At 42.4% G+C, this 20,227-nt stretch overlaps 11 non-coding genes across 11 annotated transcripts; all 11 read right to left on the bottom strand.

Moving 5' to 3' along the window:
* Nucleotides 1-343: 343 nt before the first annotated feature.
* LOC126123022 (small nucleolar RNA U3) lies at nt 344-550 on the bottom strand. The gene has a single exon (XR_007526140.1). It is a non-coding gene; the product is annotated as a small nucleolar RNA U3 (small nucleolar RNA).
* A 2,409-nt stretch (nt 551-2,959) lies between these two features.
* LOC126123171 (U5 spliceosomal RNA) lies at nt 2,960-3,078 on the bottom strand. The gene has a single exon (XR_007526275.1). It is a non-coding gene; the product is annotated as a U5 spliceosomal RNA (small nuclear RNA).
* Nucleotides 3,079-4,021: 943 nt separating this feature from the next.
* On the bottom strand, nt 4,022-4,228 carry LOC126123044 (small nucleolar RNA U3). Its single transcript, XR_007526160.1, has one exon. It is a non-coding gene; the product is annotated as a small nucleolar RNA U3 (small nucleolar RNA).
* Nucleotides 4,229-6,641: 2,413 nt separating this feature from the next.
* On the bottom strand, nt 6,642-6,760 carry LOC126123170 (U5 spliceosomal RNA). Its single transcript, XR_007526274.1, has one exon. It is a non-coding gene; the product is annotated as a U5 spliceosomal RNA (small nuclear RNA).
* A 943-nt stretch (nt 6,761-7,703) lies between these two features.
* Nucleotides 7,704-7,910, bottom strand: LOC126123055 (small nucleolar RNA U3). Its single transcript, XR_007526170.1, has one exon. It is a non-coding gene; the product is annotated as a small nucleolar RNA U3 (small nucleolar RNA).
* A 2,412-nt stretch (nt 7,911-10,322) lies between these two features.
* Nucleotides 10,323-10,441, bottom strand: LOC126123168 (U5 spliceosomal RNA). The gene has a single exon (XR_007526272.1). It is a non-coding gene; the product is annotated as a U5 spliceosomal RNA (small nuclear RNA).
* A 943-nt stretch (nt 10,442-11,384) lies between these two features.
* LOC126123009 (small nucleolar RNA U3) lies at nt 11,385-11,591 on the bottom strand. Its single transcript, XR_007526129.1, has one exon. It is a non-coding gene; the product is annotated as a small nucleolar RNA U3 (small nucleolar RNA).
* Nucleotides 11,592-14,000: 2,409 nt separating this feature from the next.
* On the bottom strand, nt 14,001-14,119 carry LOC126123167 (U5 spliceosomal RNA). The gene has a single exon (XR_007526271.1). It is a non-coding gene; the product is annotated as a U5 spliceosomal RNA (small nuclear RNA).
* A 943-nt stretch (nt 14,120-15,062) lies between these two features.
* LOC126122997 (small nucleolar RNA U3) lies at nt 15,063-15,269 on the bottom strand. The gene has a single exon (XR_007526118.1). It is a non-coding gene; the product is annotated as a small nucleolar RNA U3 (small nucleolar RNA).
* A 2,416-nt stretch (nt 15,270-17,685) lies between these two features.
* Nucleotides 17,686-17,804, bottom strand: LOC126123166 (U5 spliceosomal RNA). Its single transcript, XR_007526270.1, has one exon. It is a non-coding gene; the product is annotated as a U5 spliceosomal RNA (small nuclear RNA).
* Nucleotides 17,805-18,747: 943 nt separating this feature from the next.
* LOC126122984 (small nucleolar RNA U3) lies at nt 18,748-18,954 on the bottom strand. The gene has a single exon (XR_007526107.1). It is a non-coding gene; the product is annotated as a small nucleolar RNA U3 (small nucleolar RNA).
* Nucleotides 18,955-20,227: the final 1,273 nt, after the last annotated feature.

The following is a 20,227-nucleotide window of genomic DNA, read 5'->3' as shown; positions in this document are numbered from 1 at the left end:
GCTAGCCAAACGTGCTCCTCCTAAATGTTCCGTACATCACGCATTAGTGCTGATTATCAAGACTGTGTTGTGTGTCAGCCTTTTATGGTCATCAATTGCACTCTTCTTGTGTTGCTCACTCATTCTTGTAACTCAAAAGTACGTCGTTGTCATCCAAGCCTAGCACTTGGAGCAGGCCAAATCAAATGGCTCGTCCCCGTGCCACTCGAGAAACTCCCACAAGGCTTTCATGACATGTCGTAATCAAAGTCCTTCCACAACCTGTAGCGACATTTCTGCAACGACGCGGGTCCCGATACCAAAAGTATGACTTATGCTTGCTTCTATTCTATATAATAAAACCACCACTCGGAAAGCGCTATTCCCTTCCCACATCCCTCAGAATGTGGTGAACGATCATCGATTACAACCAAGATGCGATGAATCTCGATCGCAAGCCTCACGCTCAGGGACAGTGCTACCACTCATCATCGTGGTTACGTCTACTCCAGCTTTGAACTAGAGAGAGTTGAAGATATACTACAGAAATGATCCTGTGAAGTATGATCTTGCTAGCAAGCTATCACCGCTCGCTACTTATGCCACGAGACCGTCAACACGCCCTACGAGAATACGACACACTCTTCACATTTCGCGATTTACTTATCGAAGAATTTCTTAAGCTCGGACATTCTGCAAAGAACCTACTTCTACTCTTACTTGGCCGCCATGATCTCACTCAGCTATTTTGTGCGCTACCAGTGCTTCTTGTCTTCCGAAATGAGAGACCATTGCCTCACGCGAGACTGTATGTAAACACCGCTTGCACCTCCGGCCGCTAGATGGGGGCCTGGGGCACATACAGTAGCATCCTATGGCGCAAGCAGACATGCCAAATAGCCACTGAAAGACAAACACACAAGACGGCGTTCATAGGACTCTTGTGCTTTCTTTAAAGCCGCCTCTCTCTTCGAAAATTTTCGCACCGCACTAGTTTATTCACCTCACCCTAACAGTGCAAACTCTTGTCGATATATCGCCACTTTCATGCATACTTCCTCTTTCGTTTCACTTTGCGTCTTACTTGATACCCGCCCAAGAGCTGCTGATATACAATACTCGCAATAAATGTGTTTCTCTCTGTATCTCTTTTCGCCTATCACGAGTATTGCTTTTCCTCACATGGCAATTATGAAAACACCCACAGCTAAACAAACACTTCCACTCAGCGCCACGTCCACACTATCAATCATACGCCAGTAATTTCACAGCTACTTGCTCCACTAATACATTTCTTATGTCTACTGTTAAACAGATGAAGAATCAAAGTATACAACAAGTCTCTATGAACATCACTGTCAGGACATTTTACACACCTACGCATACCATGCCAATCTTTATGCTTCAACTATGATGGCCATGTGCTATGAATAAAGAAATTTCTCATAAAATAACAATTTTACAACTACTCCGACAAGTTCCTTACTAAAATGCTAGATGTTTAGCAATCCCCCCCCCACAAAAATCATCTCAGAATAATCTCAAGCAGTGCTTACATCCCACGAGCACTTCTTTGCAAACAAAACCACAAACTACTTTTTATACTAGCTTCCTTGTCACAGTGAACTGGAAACTAATGCTAGTGCCTCAGTTTACTAAAAAGCTTTTTTCGCTTGCAACAAATAAACTACCAACTTGAACCACTTGGATTTTCAGACACACACAGAAAACTTAATTCCACAGAAATTTAGGAGTAACAGTGGTTACCTCACATTTTCACACACACTCAAATAGCTAGTTCTGTGCACTTCACACTATGTTCTCATCGTGTTTCACCAGAGAACACAGTTATCACTATGAATGGATTCTGGTAAAAGAGCATTAAAAAAAAAAACAGCCTGATCAAAGTGATTATCTGCACATCCTCTGCCAATATCATGTCACTCTATACCCGAGGGAAACTAGAATGCAGGGAAAGGAGCTTTGTTGTGAGCACTGTGTTGGTATTTCATCATTTACTGGCCAAAGTCTTCTCAAGCCAAGTATGCACCAGCTCTGTCTATGGCTGGGTCAATCAAGAGCCCCTATCAATTTTACTTAAAAGACAAGCAGCATCAACAACTCACAGGAGGCACTGAACATTTATACCATTATCTGCACCACCTTCCACTGATTTACTGAAGAAGAAACAGCAAAGTCTGGCCAATTTTGTACACAAGTAATCTTGAAAACATTGGAGTCAACAGCAGATACATAGTTTCCAAGACTGTAGCTAGGAACAACCCTTCCATTTCAAGATTTATCTCTCACTGAGACACATCATACCCAAACTACACCTACCAGGAAATTGCTACTCAATTCATCTCTAGCTATCTATGTCATATTCAACAACTGTCTCTTTCTCACCTAAATCTTCTACAAAACTGAGTACACTGTTATGAACAAAGAACCAATGCCACATTATGGCAACAAGCCAGTGCCACTAATATCCACTCTATTGAAAACAATTCAAATGCTCATCCTGCCCAACTAACCACCATCTACAGCCCAAATCTCACTCACATCATACCTACAAATCACAAACTTCTGCGGTAAAAATAATTTTGGGTTTCAAAACACAATCAGCTAATCACATACTAGTATTTATTACAAAGCCTCTCAATTCATCATTCACTTCCAAATATCGGTTTATATGCTGTTGTGCAACTGCAGTGCAAGTAAACACCCTCAAATCATCTAGAACTGAGATGCGGAAAGGGTTCACCAAGAGTTTCCAGGACAATAAATAGCGCTCTCTCTCTCTTTACACAATCGCCTAACACACTGCAAGCCATTTCAGGGCAAATGTACTTGTTTCATTATACTACGAAACGGCCAATTACATTTTCAAATTAAAAAAGCATCTACCTGATCCAACGTGATCCGCTACTCCACGCCCTTCATTCTCACAACACAACCTACCTCTTGTTAATTACATTATGGCTCAGCAATAGCCGAGCACTACGAAAAATACCTTATAGACTCATTTAATGTTCCCCTCCACGGAAATCTTTAGTAAAAGGCGAAAGATTTATTCGTTTTGAAGGGAAACCAGAGTGCCGATCAACGCCCTCACTTCAATACTTATGGCTGCTTCTCTATTGCTTCTCCGCGAGAACGCGGAAAATTCTTTCCGTCTTGTCTACTTCTCTACTGTCAACACACTTCCAGTGCCATGCAAGCACACACCCCAAACTAACTGTCAGCGCTGAAATACGTGTCTGCCAAATGTCGTCGATATTACTCTTTAGATAACTATTTTCATCATTTCTGTCACCATTCAAGCTGCTTCATTACCTCACCTGCCGACAGATGGCAGCACGCCCAATTCCTCTCGGCGACCCACCGTCAGAGACACAACTGCCCGCACTGCTCTGCATCTAACACTAATCTCTCTCCTCCCCACCACACTCGTTCACTGAAAAAACAGACAACTAGATAGTTCTTTGAACGCAAAACTAGGCCACATCAGACGCAACCTGTATGTAGATGTATGGTGCAAGGGAAATATCCCCCTGCTCCCACACAACTAATTAATACTAGTTGACAACAGAAATAAAATTTCTGCCGATAGTATTTGAACCAGTCTTATTCATTTGCGAATTTCATGCATTCCTTCTTGCAGATAACAGTGCCTTGCAAATCACTCAATTCATGTTTGCTAGCCAAACGTGCTCCTCCTAAATGTTCCGTACATCATGCATTAGTGCTGATTATCAAGACTGTGTTGTGTGTCAGCCTTTTATGGTCATCAATTGCACTCTTCTTGTGTTGCTCACTCATTCTTGTAACTCAAAAGTACGTCGTTGTCATCCAAGCCTAGCACTTGGAGCAGGCCAAATCAAATGGCTCGTCCCCGTGCCACTCGAGAAACTCCCACAAGGCTTTCATGACATGTCGTAATCAAAGTCCTTCCACAACCTGTAGCGACATTTCTGCAACGACGCGGGTCCCGATACCAAAAGTATGACTTATGCTTGCTTCTATTCTATATAATAAAACCACCACTCGGAAAGCGCTATTCCCTTCCCACATCCCTCAGAATGTGGTGAACGATCATCGATTACAACCAAGATGCGATGAATCTCGATCGCAAGCCTCACGCTCAGGGACAGTGCTACCACTCATCATCGTGGTTACGTCTACTCCAGCTTTGAAATAGAGAGAGTTGAAGACATACTACAGAAATGATCCTGTGAAGTATGATCTTGCTAGCAAGCTATCACCGCTCGCTACTTATGCCACGAGACCGTCAACACGCCCTACGAGAATACGACACACTCTTCACATTTCGCGATTTACTTATCGAAGAATTTCTTAAGCTCGGACATTCTGCAAAGAACCTACTTCTACTCTTACTTGGCCGCCATGATCTCACTCAGCTATTTTGTGCGCTACCAGTGCTTCTTGTCTTCCGAAATGAGAGACCATTGCCTCACGCGAGACTGTATGTAAACACCGCTTGCACCTCCGGCCGCTAGATGGGGGCCTGGGGCACATACAGTAGCATCCTATGGCGCAAGCAGACATGCCAAATAGCCACTGAAAGACAAACACACAAGACGGCGTTCATAGGACTCTTGTGCTTTCTTTAAAGCCGCCTCTCTCTTCGAAAATTTTCGCACCGCACTAGTTTATTCACCTCACCCTAACAGTGCAAACTCTTGTCGATATATCGCCACTTTCATGCATACTTCCTCTTTCGTTTCACTTTGCGTCTTACTTGATACCCGCCCAAGAGCTGCTGATATACAATACTCGCAATAAATGTGTTTCTCTCTGTATCTCTTTTCGCCTATCACGAGTATTGCTTTTCCTCACATGGCAATTATGAAAACACCCACAGCTAAACAAACACTTCCACTCAGCGCCACGTCCACACTATCAATCATACGCCAGTAATTTCACAGCTACTTGCTCCACTAATACATTTCTTATGTCTACTGTTAAACAGATGAAGAATCAAAGTATACAACAAGTCTCTATGAACATCACTGTCAGGACATTTTACAGACCTACGCATACCATGCCAATCTTTATGCTTCAACTATGATGGCCATGTGCTATGATTAAAGAAATTTCTCATAAAATAACAATTTTACAACTACTCCGACAAGTTCCTTACTAAAATGCTAGATGTTTAGCAATCCCCCCCCCCCCCCCAAAATCATCTCAGAATAATCTCAAGCAGTGCTTACATCCCATGAGCACTTCTTTGCAAACAAAACCACAAACTACTTTTTATACTAGCTTCCTTGTCACAGTGAACTGGAAACTAATGCTAGTGCCTCAGTTTACTAAAAAGCTTTTTTCGCTTGCAACAAATAAACTACCAACTTGAACCACTTGGATTTTCAGACACACACAGAAAACTTAATTCCACAGAAATTTAGGAGTAACAGTGGTTACCTCACATTTTCACACACACTCAAATAGCTAGTTCTGTGCACTTCACACTATGTTCTCATCGTGTTTCACCAGAGAACACAGTTATCACTATGAATGGATTCTGGTAAAAGAGCATTAAAAAAAAAAAACAGCCTGATCAAAGTGATTATCTGCACATCCTCTGCCAATATCATGTCACTCTATACCCGAGGGAAACTAGAATGCAGGGAAAGGAGCTTTGTTGTGAGCACTGTGTTGGTATTTCATCATTTACTGGCCAAAGTCTTCTCAAGCCAAGTATGCACCAGCTCTGTCTATGGCTGGGTCAATCAAGAGCCCCTATCAATTTTACTTAAAAGACAAGCAGCATCAACAACTCACAGGAGGCACTGAACATTTATACCATTATCTGCACCACCTTCCACTGATTTACTGAAGAAGAAACAGCAAAGTCTGGCCAATTTTGTACACAAGTAATCTTGAAAACATTGGAGTCAACAGCAGATACATAGTTTCCAAGACTGTAGCTAGGAACAACCCTTCCATTTCAAGATTTATCTCTCACTGAGACACATCATACCCAAACTACACCTACCAGGAAATTGCTACTCAATTCATCTCTAGCTATCTATGTCATATTCAACAACTGTCTCTTTCTCACCTAAATCTTCTACAAAACTGAGTACACTGTTATGAACAAAGAACCAATGCCACATTATGGCAACAAGCCAGTGCCACTAATATCCACTCTATTGAAAACAATTGAAATGCTCATCCTGCCCAACTAACCACCATCTACAGCCCAAATCTCACTCGCATCATACCTACAAATCACAAACTTCTGCGGTAAAAATAATTTTGGGTTTCAAAACACAATCTACTAATCACATACTAGTATTTATTACAAAGCCTCTCAATTCATCATTCACTTCCAAATATCGGCTTATATGCTGTTGTGCAACTGCAGTGCAAGTAAACACCCTCAAATCATCTAGAACTGAGATGCGGAAAGGGTTCACCAAGAGTTTCCAGGACAATAAATAGCGCTCTCTCTCTCTTTACACAATCGCCTAACACACTGCAAGCCATTTCAGGGCAAATGTACTTGTTTCATTATACTACGAAACGGCCAATTACATTTTCAAATTAAAACAGCATCTACCTGATCCAACGTGATCCGCTACTCCACGCCCTTCATTCTCACAACACAACCTACCTCTTGTTAATTACATTATGGCTCAGCAATAGCCGAGCACTACGAAAAATACCTTATAGACTCATTTAATGTTCCCCTCCACGGAAATCTTTAGTAAAAGGCGAAAGATTTATTCGTTTTGAAGGGAAACCAGAGTGCCGATCAACGCCCTCACTTCAATACTTATGGCTGCTTCTCTATTGCTTCTCCGCGAGAACGCGGAAAATTCTTTCCGTCTTGTCTACTTCTCTACTGTCAACACACTTCCAGTGCCATGCAAGCACACACCCCAAACTAACTGTCAGCGCTGAAATACGTGTCTGCCAAATGTCGTCGATATTACTCTTTAGATAACTATTTTCATCATTTCTGTCACCATTCAAGCTGCTTCATTACCTCACCTGCCGACAGATGGCAGCACGCCCAATTCCTCTCGGCGACCCACCGTCAGAGACACAACTGCCCGCACTGCTCTGCATCTAACACTAATCTCTCTCCTCCCCACCACACTCGTTCACTGAAAAAACAGACAACTAGATAGTTCTTTGAACGCAAAACTAGGCCACATCAGACGCAACCTGTATGTAGATGTATGGTGCAAGGGAAATATCCCCCTGCTCCCACACAACTAATTAATACTAGTTGACAACAGAAATAAAATTTCTGCCGATAGTATTTGAACCAGTCTTATTCATTTGCGAATTTCATGCATTCCTTCTTGCAGATAACAGTGCCTTGCAAATCACTCAATTCATGTTTGCTAGCCAAACGTGCTCCTCCTAAATGTTCCGTACATCATGCATTAGTGCTGATTATCAAGACTGTGTTGTGTGTCAGCCTTTTATGGTCATCAATTGCACTCTTCTTGTGTTGCTCACTCATTCTTGTAACTCAAAAGTACGTCGTTGTCATCCAAGCCTAGCACTTGGAGCAGGCCAAATCAAATGGCTCGTCCCCGTGCCACTCGAGAAACTCCCACAAGGCTTTCATGACATGTCGTAATCAAAGTCCTTCCACAACCTGTAGCGACATTTCTGCAACGACGCGGGTCCCGATACCAAAAGTATGACTTATGCTTGCTTCTATTCTATATAATAAAACCACCACTCGGAAAGCGCTATTCCCTTCCCACATCCCTCAGAATGTGGTGAACGATCATCGATTACAACCAAGATGCGATGAATCTCGATCGCAAGCCTCACGCTCAGGGACAGTGCTACCACTCATCATCGTGGTTACGTCTACTCCAGCTTTGAAATAGAGAGAGTTGAAGACATACTACAGTAATGATCCTGTGAAGTATGATCTTGCTAGCAAGCTATCACCGCTCGCTACTTATGCCACGAGACCGTCAACACGCCCTACGAGAATACGACACACTCTTCACATTTCGCGATTTACTTATCGAAGAATTTCTTAAGCTCGGACATTCTGCAAAGAACCTACTTCTACTCTTACTTGGCCGCCATGATCTCACTCAGCTATTTTGTGCGCTACCAGTGCTTCTTGTCTTCCGAAATGAGAGACCATTGCCTCACGCGAGACTGTATGTAAACACCGCTTGCACCTCCGGCCGCTAGATGGGGGCCTGGGGCACATACAGTAGCATCCTATGGCGCAAGCAGACATGCCAAATAGCCACTGAAAGACAAACACACAAGACGGCGTTCATAGGACTCTTGTGCTTTCTTTAAAGCCGCCTCTCTCTTCGAAAATTTTCGCACCGCACTAGTTTATTCACCTCACCCTAACAGTGCAAACTCTTGTCGATATATCGCCACTTTCATGCATACTTCCTCTTTCGTTTCACTTTGCGTCTTACTTGATACCCGCCCAAGAGCTGCTGATATACAATACTCGCAATAAATGTGTTTCTCTCTGTATCTCTTTTCGCCTATCACGAGTATTGCTTTTCCTCACATGGCAATTATGAAAACACCCACAGCTAAACAAACACTTCCACTCAGCGCCACGTCCACACTATCAATCATACGCCAGTAATTTCACAGCTACTTGCTCCACTAATACATTTCTTATGTCTACTGTTAAACAGATGAAGAATCAAAGTATACAACAAGTCTCTATGAACATCACTGTCAGGACATTTTACAGACCTACGCATACCATGCCAATCTTTATGCTTCAACTATGATGGCCATGTGCTATGATTAAAGAAATTTCTCATAAAATAACAATTTTACAACTACTCCGACAAGTTCCTTACTAAAATGCTAGATGTTTAGCAATCCCCCCCCCCCCCCCAAAATCATCTCAGAATAATCTCAAGCAGTGCTTACATCCCATGAGCACTTCTTTGCAAACAAAACCACAAACTACTTTTTATACTAGCTTCCTTGTCACAGTGAACTGGAAACTAATGCTAGTGCCTCAGTTTACTAAAAAGCTTTTTTCGCTTGCAACAAATAAACTACCAACTTGAACCACTTGGATTTTCAGACACACACAGAAAACTTAATTCCACAGAAATTTAGGAGTAACAGTGGTTACCTCACATTTTCACACACACTCAAATAGCTAGTTCTGTGCACTTCACACTATGTTCTCATCGTGTTTCACCAGAGAACACAGTTATCACTATGAATGGATTCTGGTAAAAGAGCATTAAAAAAAAAAACAGCCTGATCAAAGTGATTATCTGCACATCCTCTGCCAATATCATGTCACTCTATACCCGAGGGAAACTAGAATGCAGGGAAAGGAGCTTTGTTGTGAGCACTGTGTTGGTATTTCATCATTTACTGGCCAAAGTCTTCTCAAGCCAAGTATGCACCAGCTCTGTCTATGGCTGGGTCAATCAAGAGCCCCTATCAATTTTACTTAAAAGACAAGCAGCATCAACAACTCACAGGAGGCACTGAACATTTATACCATTATCTGCACCACCTTCCACTGATTTACTGAAGAAGAAACAGCAAAGTCTGGCCAATTTTGTACACAAGTAATCTTGAAAACATTGGAGTCAACAGCAGATACATAGTTTCCAAGACTGTAGCTAGGAACAACCCTTCCATTTCAAGATTTATCTCTCACTGAGACACATCATACCCAAACTACACCTACCAGGAAATTGCTACTCAATTCATCTCTAGCTATCTATGTCATATTCAACAACTGTCTCTTTCTCACCTAAATCTTCTACAAAACTGAGTACACTGTTATGAACAAAGAACCAATGCCACATTATGGCAACAAGCCAGTGCCACTAATAACCACTCTATTGAAAACAATTCAAATGCTCATCCTGCCCAACTAACCACCATCTACAGCCCAAATCTCACTCACATCATACCTACAAATCACAAACTTCTGCGGTAAAAATAATTTTGGGTTTCAAAACACAATCTACTAATCACATACTAGTATTTATTACAAAGCCTCTCAATTCATCATTCACTTCCAAATATCGGCTTATATGCTGTTGTGCAACTGCAGTGCAAGTAAACACCCTCAAATCATCTAGAACTGAGATGCGGAAAGGGTTCACCAAGAGTTTCCAGGACAATAAATAGCGCTCTCTCTCTCTTTACACAATCGCCTAACACACTGCAAGCCATTTCAGGGCAAATGTACTTGTTTCATTATACTACGAAACGGCCAATTACATTTTCAAATTAAAACAGCATCTACCTGATCCAACGTGATCCGCTACTCCACGCCCTTCATTCTCACAACACAACCTACCTCTTGTTAATTACATTATGGCTCAGCAATAGCCGAGCACTACGAAAAATACCTTATAGACTCATTTAATGTTCCCCTCCACGGAAATCTTTAGTAAAAGGCGAAAGATTTATTCGTTTTGAAGGGAAACCAGAGTGCCGATCAACGCCCTCACTTCAATACTTATGGCTGCTTCTCTATTGCTTCTCCGCGAGAACGCGGAAAATTCTTTCCGCCTTGTCTACTTCTCTACTGTCAACAGACTTCCAGTGCCATGCAAGCACACACCCCAAACTAACTGTCAGCGCTGAAATACGTGTCTGCCAAATGTCGTCGATATTACTCTTTAGATAACTATTTTCATCATTTCTGTCACCATTCAAGCTGCTTCATTACCTCACCTGCCGACAGATGGCAGCACGCCCAATTCCTCTCGGCGACCCACCGTCAGAGACACAACTGCCCGCACTGCTCTGCATCTAACACTAATCTCTCTCCTCCCCACCACACTCGTTCACTGAAAAAACAGACAACTAGATAGTTCTTTGAACGCAAAACTAGGCCACATCAGACGCAACCTGTATGTAGATGTATGGTGCAAGGGAAATATCCCCCTGCTCCCACACAACTAATTAATACTAGTTGACAACAGAAATAAAATTTCTGCCGATAGTATTTGAACCAGTCTTATTCATTTGCGAATTTCATGCATTCCTTCTTGCAGATAACAGTGCCTTGCAAATCACTCAATTCATGTTTGCTAGCCAAACGTGCTCCTCCTAAATGTTCCGTACATCACGCATTAGTGCTGATTATCAAGACTGTGTTGTGTGTCAGCCTTTTATGGTCATCAATTGCACTCTTCTTGTGTTGCTCACTCATTCTTGTAACTCAAAAGTACGTCGTTGTCATCCAAGCCTAGCACTTGGAGCAGGCCAAATCAAATGGCTCGTCCCCGTGCCACTCGAGAAACTCCCACAAGGCTTTCATGACATGTCGTAATCAAAGTCCTTCCACAACCTGTAGCGACATTTCTGCAACGACGCGGGTCCCGATACCAAAAGTATGACTTATGCTTGCTTCTATTCTATATAATAAAACCACCACTCGGAAAGCGCTATTCCCTTCCCACATCCCTCAGAATGTGGTGAACGATCATCGATTACAACCAAGATGCGATGAATCTCGATCGCAAGCCTCACGCTCAGGGACAGTGCTACCACTCATCATCGTGGTTACGTCTACTCCAGCTTTGAACTAGAGAGAGTTGAAGATATACTACAGAAATGATCCTGTGAAGTATGATCTTGCTAGCAAGCTATCACCGCTCGCTACTTATGCCACGAGACCGTCAACACGCCCTACGAGAATACGACACACTCTTCACATTTCGCGATTTACTTATCGAAGAATTTCTTAAGCTCGGACATTCTGCAAAGAACCTACTTCTACTCTTACTTGGCCGCCATGATCTCACTCAGCTATTTTGTGCGCTACCAGTGCTTCTTGTCTTCCGAAATGAGAGACCATTGCCTCACGCGAGACTGTATGTAAACACCGCTTGCACCTCCGGCCGCTAGATGGGGGCCTGGGGCACATACAGTAGCATCCTATGGCGCAAGCAGACATGCCAAATAGCCACTGAAAGACAAACACACAAGACGGCGTTCATAGGACTCTTGTGCTTTCTTTAAAGCCGCCTCTCTCTTCGAAAATTTTCGCACCGCACTAGTTTATTCACCTCACCCTAACAGTGCAAACTCTTGTCGATATATCGCCACTTTCATGCATACTTCCTCTTTCGTTTCACTTTGCGTCTTACTTGATACCCGCCCAAGAGCTGCTGATATACAATACTCGCAATAAATGTGTTTCTCTCTGTATCTCTTTTCGCCTATCACGAGTATTGCTTTTCCTCACATGGCAATTATGAAAACACCCACAGCTAAACAAACACTTCCACTCAGCGCCACGTCCACACTATCAATCATACGCCAGTAATTTCACAGCTACTTGCTCCACTAATACATTTCTTATGTCTACTGTTAAACAGATGAAGAATCAAAGTATACAACAAGTCTCTATGAACATCACTGTCAGGACATTTTACAGACCTACGCATACCATGCCAATCTTTATGCTTCAACTATGATGGCCATGTGCTATGATTAAAGAAATTTCTCATAAAATAACAATTTTACAACTACTCCGACAAGTTCCTTACTAAAATGCTAGATGTTTAGCAATCCCCCCCCCCCAAAAATCATCTCAGAATAATCTCAAGCAGTGCTTACATCCCATGAGCACTTCTTTGCAAACAAAACCACAAACTACTTTTTATACTAGCTTCCTTGTCACAGTGAACTGGAAACTAATGCTAGTGCCTCAGTTTACTAAAAAGCTTTTTTCGCTTGCAACAAATAAACTACCAACTTGAACCACTTGGATTTTCAGACACACACAGAAAACTTAATTCCACAGAAATTTAGGAGTAACAGTGGTTACCTCACATTTTCACACACACTCAAATAGCTAGTTCTGTGCACTTCACACTATGTTCTCATCGTGTTTCACCAGAGAACACAGTTATCACTATGAATGGATTCTGGTAAAAGAGCATTAAAAAAAAAAACAGCCTGATCAAAGTGATTATCTGCACATCCTCTGCCAATATCATGTCACTCTATACCCGAGGGAAACTAGAATGCAGGGAAAGGAGCTTTGTTGTGAGCACTGTGTTGGTATTTCATCATTTACTGGCCAAAGTCTTCTCAAGCCAAGTATGCACCAGCTCTGTCTATGGCTGGGTCAATCAAGAGCCCCTATCAATTTTACTTAAAAGACAAGCAGCATCAACAACTCACAGGAGGCACTGAACATTTATACCATTATCTGCACCACCTTCCACTGATTTACTGAAGAAGAAACAGCAAAGTCTGGCCAATTTTGTACACAAGTAATCTTGAAAACATTGGAGTCAACAGCAGATACATAGTTTCCAAGACTGTAGCTAGGAACAACCCTTCCATTTCAAGATTTATCTCTCACTGAGACACATCATACCCAAACTACACCTACCAGGAAATTGCTACTCAATTCATCTCTAGCTATCTATGTCATATTCAACAACTGTCTCTTTCTCACCTAAATCTTCTACAAAACTGAGTACACTGTTATGAACAAAGAACCAATGCCACATTATGGCAACAAGCCAGTGCCACTAATAACCACTCTATTGAAAACAATTCAAATGCTCATCCTGCCCAACTAACCACCATCTACAGCCCAAATCTCACTCACATCATACCTACAAATCACAAACTTCTGCGGTAAAAATAATTTTGGGTTTCAAAACACAATCTACTAATCACATACTAGTATTTATTACAAAGCCTCTCAATTCATCATTCACTTCCAAATATCGGCTTATATGCTGTTGTGCAACTGCAGTGCAAGTAAACACCCTCAAATCATCTAGAACTGAGATGCGGAAAGGGTTCACCAAGAGTTTCCAGGACAATAAATAGCGCTCTCTCTCTCTTTACACAATCGCCTAACACACTGCAAGCCATTTCAGGGCAAATGTACTTGTTTCATTATACTACGAAACGGCCAATTACATTTTCAAATTAAAACAGCATCTACCTGATCCAACGTGATCCGCTACTCCACGCCCTTCATTCTCACAACACAACCTACCTCTTGTTAATTACATTATGGCTCAGCAATAGCCGAGCACTACGAAAAATACCTTATAGACTCATTTAATGTTCCCCTCCACGGAAATCTTTAGTAAAAGGCGAAAGATTTATTCGTTTTGAAGGGAAACCAGAGTGCCGATCAACGCCCTCACTTCAATACTTATGGCTGCTTCTCTATTGCTTCTCCGCGAGAACGCGGAAAATTCTTTCCGCCTTGTCTACTTCTCTACTGTCAACAGACTTCCAGTGCCATGCAAGCACACACCCCAAACTAACTGTCAGCGCTGAAATACGTGTCTGCCAAATGTCGTCGATATTACTCTTTAGATAACTATTTTCATCATTTCTGTCACCATTCAAGCTGCTTCATTACCTCACCTGCCGACAGATGGCAGCACGCCCAATTCCTCTCGGCGACCCACCGTCAGAGACACAACTGCCCGCACTGCTCTGCATCTAACACTAATCTCTCTCCTCCCCACCACACTCGTTCACTGAAAAAACAGACAACTAGATAGTTCTTTGAACGCAAAACTAGGCCACATCAGACGCAACCTGTATGTAGATGTATGGTGCAAGGGAAATATCCCCCTGCTCCCACACAACTAATTAATACTAGTTGACAACAGAAATAAAATTTCTGCCGATAGTATTTGAACCAGTCTTATTCATTTGCGAATTTCATGCATTCCTTCTTGCAGATAACAGTGCCTTGCAAATCACTCAATTCATGTTTGCTAGCCAAACGTGCTCCTCCTAAATGTTCCGTACATCACGCATTAGTGCTGATTATCAAGACTGTGTTGTGTGTCAGCCTTTTATGGTCATCAATTGCACTCTTCTTGTGTTGCTCACTCATTCTTGTAACTCAAAAGTACGTCGTTGTCATCCAAGCCTAGCACTTGGAGCAGGCCAAATCAAATGGCTCGTCCCCGTGCCACTCGAGAAACTCCCACAAGGCTTTCATGACATGTCGTAATCAAAGTCCTTCCACAACCTGTAGCGACATTTCTGCAACGACGCGGGTCCCGATACCAAAAGTATGACTTATGCTTGCTTCTATTCTATATAATAAAACCACCACTCGGAAAGCGCTATTCCCTTCCCACATCCCTCAGAATGTGGTGAACGATCATCGATTACAACCAAGATGCGATGAATCTCGATCGCAAGCCTCACGCTCAGGGACAGTGCTACCACTCATCATCGTGGTTACGTCTACTCCAGCTTTGAACTAGAGAGAGTTGAAGATATACTACAGAAATGATCCTGTGAAGTATGATCTTGCTAGCAAGCTATCACCGCTCGCTACTTATGCCACGAGACCGTCAACACGCCCTACGAGAATACGACACACTCTTCACATTTCGCGATTTACTTATCGAAGAATTTCTTAAGCTCGGACATTCTGCAAAGAACCTACTTCTACTCTTACTTGGCCGCCATGATCTCACTCAGCTATTTTGTGCGCTACCAGTGCTTCTTGTCTTCCGAAATGAGAGACCATTGCCTCACGCGAGACTGTATGTAAACACCGCTTGCACCTCCGGCCGCTAGATGGGGGCCTGGGGCACATACAGTAGCATCCTATGGCGCAAGCAGACATGCCAAATAGCCACTGAAAGACAAACACACAAGACGGCGTTCATAGGACTCTTGTGCTTTCTTTAAAGCCGCCTCTCTCTTCGAAAATTTTCGCACCGCACTAGTTTATTCACCTCACCCTAACAGTGCAAACTCTTGTCGATATATCGCCACTTTCATGCATACTTCCTCTTTCGTTTCACTTTGCGTCTTACTTGATACCCGCCCAAGAGCTGCTGATATACAATACTCGCAATAAATGTGTTTCTCTCTGTATCTCTTTTCGCCTATCACGAGTATTGCTTTTCCTCACATGGCAATTATGAAAACACCCACAGCTAAACAAACACTTCCACTCAGCGCCACGTCCACACTATCAATCATACGCCAGTAATTTCACAGCTACTTGCTCCACTAATACATTTCTTATGTCTACTGTTAAACAGATGAAGAATCAAAGTATACAACAAGTCTCTATGAACATCACTGTCAGGACATTTTACAGACCTACGCATACCATGCCAATCTTTATGCTTCAACTATGATGGCCATGTGCTATGATTAAAGAAATTTCTCATAAAATAACAATTTTACAACTACTCCGACAAGTTCCTTACTAAAATGCTAGATGTTTAGCAATCCCCCCCCCCCCCCCCCCAAAATCATCTCAGAATAATCTCAAGCAGTGCTTACATCCCATGAGCACTTCTTTGCAAACAAAACCACAAACTACTTTTTATACTAGCTTCCTTGTCACAGTGAACTGGAAACTAATGCTAGTGCCTCAGTTTACTAAAAAGCTTTTTTCGCTTGCAACAAATAAACTACCAACTTGAACCACTTGGATTTTCAGACACACACAGAAAACTTAATTCCACAGAAATTTAGGAGTAACAGTGGTTACCTCACATTTTCACACACACTCAAATAGCTAGTTCTGTGCACTTCACACTATGTTCTCATCGTGTTTCACCAGAGAACACAGTTATCACTATGAATGGATTCTGGTAAAAGAGCATTAAAAAAAAAAAACAGCCTGATCAAAGTGATTATCTGCACATCCTCTGCCAATATCATGTCACTCTATACCCGAGGGAAACTAGAATGCAGGGAAAGGAGCTTTGTTGTGAGCACTGTGTTGGTATTTCATCATTTACTGGCCAAAGTCTTCTCAAGCCAAGTATGCACCAGCTCTGTCTATGGCTGGGTCAATCAAGAGCCCCTATCAATTTTACTTAAAAGACAAGCAGCATCAACAACTCACAGGAGGCACTGAACATTTATACCATTATCTGCACCACCTTCCACTGATTTACTGAAGAAGAAACAGCAAAGTCTGGCCAATTTTGTACACAAGTAATCTTGAAAACATTGGAGTCAACAGCAGATACATAGTTTCCAAGACTGTAGCTAGGAACAACCCTTCCATTTCAAGATTTATCTCTCACTGAGACACATCATACCCAAACTACACCTACCAGGAAATTGCTACTCAATTCATCTCTAGCTATCTATGTCATATTCAACAACTGTCTCTTTCTCACCTAAATCTTCTACAAAACTGAGTACACTGTTATGAACAAAGAACCAATGCCACATTATGGCAACAAGCCAGTGCCACTAATAACCACTCTATTGAAAACAATTCAAATGCTCATCCTGCCCAACTAACCACCATCTACAGCCCAAATCTCACTCACATCATACCTACAAATCACAAACTTCTGCGGTAAAAATAATTTTGGGTTTCAAAACACAATCTACTAATCACATACTAGTATTTATTACAAAGCCTCTCAATTCATCATTCACTTCCAAATATCGGCTTATATGCTGTTGTGCAACTGCAGTGCAAGTAAACACCCTCAAATCATCTAGAACTGAGATGCGGAAAGGGTTCACCAAGAGTTTCCAGGACAATAAATAGCGCTCTCTCTCTCTTTACACAATCGCCTAACACACTGCAAGCCATTTCAGGGCAAATGTACTTGTTTCATTATACTACGAAACGGCCAATTACATTTTCAAATTAAAACAGCATCTACCTGATCCAACGTGATCCGCTACTCCACGCCCTTCATTCTCACAACACAACCTACCTCTTGTTAATTACATTATGGCTCAGCAATAGCCGAGCACTACGAAAAATACCTTATAGACTCATTTAATGTTCCCCTCCACGGAAATCTTTAGTAAAAGGCGAAAGATTTATTCGTTTTGAAGGGAAACCAGAGTGCCGATCAACGCCCTCACTTCAATACTTATGGCTGCTTCTCTATTGCTTCTCCGCGAGAACGCGGAAAATTCTTTCCGCCTTGTCTACTTCTCTACTGTCAACAGACTTCCAGTGCCATGCAAGCACACACCCCAAACTAACTGTCAGCGCTGAAATACGTGTCTGCCAAATGTCGTCGATATTACTCTTTAGATAACTATTTTCATCATTTCTGTCACCATTCAAGCTGCTTCATTACCTCACCTGCCGACAGATGGCAGCACGCCCAATTCCTCTCGGCGACCCACCGTCAGAGACACAACTGCCCGCACTGCTCTGCATCTAACACTAATCTCTCTCCTCCCCACCACACTCGTTCACTGAAAAAACAGACAACTAGATAGTTCTTTGAACGCAAAACTAGGCCACATCAGACGCAACCTGTATGTAGATGTATGGTGCAAGGGAAATATCCCCCTGCTCCCACACAACTAATTAATACTAGTTGACAACAGAAATAAAATTTCTGCCGATAGTATTTGAACCAGTCTTATTCATTTGCGAATTTCATGCATTCCTTCTTGCAGATAACAGTGCCTTGCAAATCACTCAATTCATGTTTGCTAGCCAAACGTGCTCCTCCTAAATGTTCCGTACATCACGCATTAGTGCTGATTATCAAGACTGTGTTGTGTGTCAGCCTTTTATGGTCATCAATTGCACTCTTCTTGTGTTGCTCACTCATTCTTGTAACTCAAAAGTACGTCGTTGTCATCCAAGCCTAGCACTTGGAGCAGGCCAAATCAAATGGCTCGTCCCCGTGCCACTCGAGAAACTCCCACAAGGCTTTCATGACATGTCGTAATCAAAGTCCTTCCACAACCTGTAGCGACATTTCTGCAACGACGCGGGTCCCGATACCAAAAGTATGACTTATGCTTGCTTCTATTCTATATAATAAAACCACCACTCGGAAAGCGCTATTCCCTTCCCACATCCCTCAGAATGTGGTGAACGATCATCGATTACAACCAAGATGCGATGAATCTCGATCGCAAGCCTCACGCTCAGGGACAGTGCTACCACTCATCATCGTGGTTACGTCTACTCCAGCTTTGAACTAGAGAGAGTTGAAGATATACTACAGAAATGATCCTGTGAAGTATGATCTTGCTAGCAAGCTATCACCGCTCGCTACTTATGCCACGAGACCGTCAACACGCCCTACGAGAATACGACACACTCTTCACATTTCGCGATTTACTTATCGAAGAATTTCTTAAGCTCGGACATTCTGCAAAGAACCTACTTCTACTCTTACTTGGCCGCCATGATCTCACTCAGCTATTTTGTGCGCTACCAGTGCTTCTTGTCTTCCGAAATGAGAGACCATTGCCTCACGCGAGACTGTATGTAAACACCGCTTGCACCTCCGGCCGCTAGATGGGGGCCTGGGGCACATACAGTAGCATCCTATGGCGCAAGCAGACATGCCAAATAGCCACTGAAAGACAAACACACAAGACGGCGTTCATAGGACTCTTGTGCTTTCTTTAAAGCCGCCTCTCTCTTCGAAAATTTTCGCACCGCACTAGTTTATTCACCTCACCCTAACAGTGCAAACTCTTGTCGATATATCGCCACTTTCATGCATACTTCCTCTTTCGTTTCACTTTGCGTCTTACTTGATACCCGCCCAAGAGCTGCTGATATACAATACTCGCAATAAATGTGTTTCTCTCTGTATCTCTTTTCGCCTATCACGAGTATTGCTTTTCCTCACATGGCAATTATGAAAACACCCACAGCTAAACAAACACTTCCACTCAGCGCCACGTCCACACTATCAATCATACGCCAGTAATTTCACAGCTACTTGCTCCACTAATACATTTCTTATGTCTACTGTTAAACAGATGAAGAATCAAAGTATACAACAAGTCTCTATGAACATCACTGTCAGGACATTTTACAGACCTACGCATACCATGCCAATCTTTATGCTTCAACTATGATGGCCATGTGCTATGATTAAAGAAATTTCTCATAAAATAACAATTTTACAACTACTCCGACAAGTTCCTTACTAAAATGCTAGATGTTTAGCAATCCCCCCCCCCCCCCAAAATCATCTCAGAATAATCTCAAGCAGTGCTTACATCCCATGAGCACTTCTTTGCAAACAAAACCACAAACTACTTTTTATACTAGCTTCCTTGTCACAGTGAACTGGAAACTAATGCTAGTGCCTCAGTTTACTAAAAAGCTTTTTTCGCTTGCAACAAATAAACTACCAACTTGAACCACTTGGATTTTCAGACACACACAGAAAACTTAATTCCACAGAAATTTAGGAGTAACAGTGGTTACCTCACATTTTCACACACACTCAAATAGCTAGTTCTGTGCACTTCACACTATGTTCTCATCGTGTTTCACCAGAGA

The sequence above is a fragment of the Schistocerca cancellata genome, unplaced genomic scaffold, assembly GCF_023864275.1.
Source record: "Schistocerca cancellata isolate TAMUIC-IGC-003103 unplaced genomic scaffold, iqSchCanc2.1 HiC_scaffold_417, whole genome shotgun sequence".
Lineage (NCBI taxonomy): Eukaryota > Metazoa > Arthropoda > Insecta > Orthoptera > Acrididae > Schistocerca > Schistocerca cancellata.
The sequence above is the reverse complement of the archived record's forward strand: the minus strand, read 5'-3'. Positions and strand labels throughout refer to the sequence as shown.